The following is a 2126-nucleotide window of genomic DNA, read 5'->3' as shown; positions in this document are numbered from 1 at the left end:
TCTCAGAACTCTGTCAATTAGCAACAGCTTGATCCTGCAGATGAGTTCACAGAAACTCACTCAAAGTTATACACTCAGGAGTTGGTGGAGCCAGGACTAGACCTAGGCCTTGACTCTGAGCTCAGTGTTCTCTCTACCAGGTCATTTCTACTTTTCAGAGTAAAGAACAGATCAGACAGTAAACTCATTTGTGATGACAGATGCATGGCAGGTTAGAGCTGGAAGGGACCCTGCACTGTATCTAATCCAGCCCCCACCTTCCTAGATATTCAGTAGATGTATCTAATTAGGAAAAATGCAAAGTATAGGACTGTATACCTATAAATATTATCCCTGGAAAGAAAAGTAACATTTGGTAAATGTATAAAAAAATGTGGAAAAAATTTGCATGTTATCCTTGTGCAGGGGCCATGCTAATCTTCTCCGTATTGTTCCAATTTTAGTGCACATGCTGTTAAGCACTTTCCAGAATATTTTAAAATGAATAGACTACAATAGAAAATATCAAAGTATGTCACATAATAAAGGGAAGTTTTGTTTTGTTAAACGTTTGTGTTAGTTACGTATGTGCATGGGTCATTATATAAGATGTATTTCATACTGTGGACTGAGGTAACAAATCTTGGGGAGTCACTGATCTGGTGGAAAGAGCATTGGAAGCAGGTTCAAATACATACTTAATTCCAGTCTATGCCCTGCCAGCAACCACCTGCATGGGATTGGCTGAGGAACTTAAAACCCCCAAGGTCTCCACTTTCTTATCTTTGTAGTGAGGACCTTGGACTAGATTATTTTTGAGATCCCTGCACTCTACATTTTCTCATTCTAGCAATCCTTTCATGGCATTGATGGAACACAAAAACTTTCTCGATGGGGAAGACCGGTGCAGAGAGGAGGCGGGAGCAGAAAGACAGGCGTGAGCCAGGTGCCAACACGTAACTTCTGCCCGCAGCAGCTGCCGTCCCATGTTCGTGCTCGCTGCTTGTCACCATGTGGGTAGCGCCTGAAGATGCTGCCACCACGAGGTGTGAATGATGGCCGTGGTTAAATCCAAGTTGGAGCCTGTGGACAGCCACGGAGGTAAAGGCTGCCAAACACATGCACCTGGTACCACGCTTGTCCCTGCTAGGGCTCAGAAGCTGTTCCTAGTGACAAGCATGATAAATAATCCAAGAGGGAGACAAGGGAAAGGCAACTGGAATAGTACAGGCTGAAACTTAGGAGCCATCTTCCTTCTGCAATTCAAGTGACTCTGGAGTAATAAAAACCTTCCCTGGAACAACTAAATAAGGGAGGGCAGCAATCTCAGAAAATATGCAACGTGAAATTCTTAGAATAACTCCTTCTCTGGTGTAGATTAGCACTTAGTTTTCTGTAAAGCACAGGGACCTGTTACCACTTTTCACTCATTTGAGGGTTAGGAAGCAAAGTTAATTTCATGGTGGAGAAGCACACAACAGGTTGCTTGTTTTTCTCATTAGTACAGAAGACATCTTTGACACTAGCACATAGAAAGTGCACACACACACATACACACGCATGCACACACACAAATATACAGGAGAGTCGATCAATGCATTGAGTGCATAAATTATTTATTAGTCCCGGGATAGCATACAACATGACAAGAAATGAGATATATCTGCGTGATATGCTCACACATATAGGATTTGTGTGAGTATTTTTTTTTTCTCAGATAAAAACATAATGCCAGAAAACAGTCTGCCTTTGAAGAACAAAAGTACAAAGATGTTCCAACAACTGAAGGTTATAGTTTTGCAAAATTGCTTATTATTCATCGCATTCAGAAACAGGGCAGGAAGAAGACGATCATCTTTACCAGCCTGGCTCTCTTCTGCTTGTTTCAATGTCCTCCACCAGGTAGGATTTAATAAGATGTGTCTGTTGGCCTGCAAAAAACCTGGTTGATGAGAGATTTGTGTACCAAGAACAGAGCAAAAGTGGGAAGAAATAAATGAATAATTTAAGTCATTTTGGTACTCGCGGAGGACACTGAGCTGACAACTTGTGAGGCCAAGGCCTGCTGCCGCCCAGGTCTATCATGGTTCAGGCATGGAAATGCCCCGATGCAGTCCACAGAGCAGTCCTCCGGCCTTCTTCCTGCT

General features: G+C 42.7%; 1 pseudogene; it reads right to left on the bottom strand.

Annotated features, from left to right (window-relative positions):
* Window positions 1–367: 367 nt before the first annotated feature.
* LOC114007785 (uncharacterized) lies at window positions 368–462 on the bottom strand (annotated as a pseudogene).
* Between the last annotated feature and the right edge of the window lie 1664 nt (window positions 463–2126).

This window comes from Tupaia chinensis, unplaced genomic scaffold, assembly GCF_000334495.1.
Source record: "Tupaia chinensis unplaced genomic scaffold, TupChi_1.0 Scaffold000232_1, whole genome shotgun sequence".
In the NCBI taxonomy this organism is placed as follows: domain Eukaryota; kingdom Metazoa; phylum Chordata; class Mammalia; order Scandentia; family Tupaiidae; genus Tupaia; species Tupaia belangeri.
This window is presented reverse-complemented; position numbering and strand designations above follow the sequence as displayed.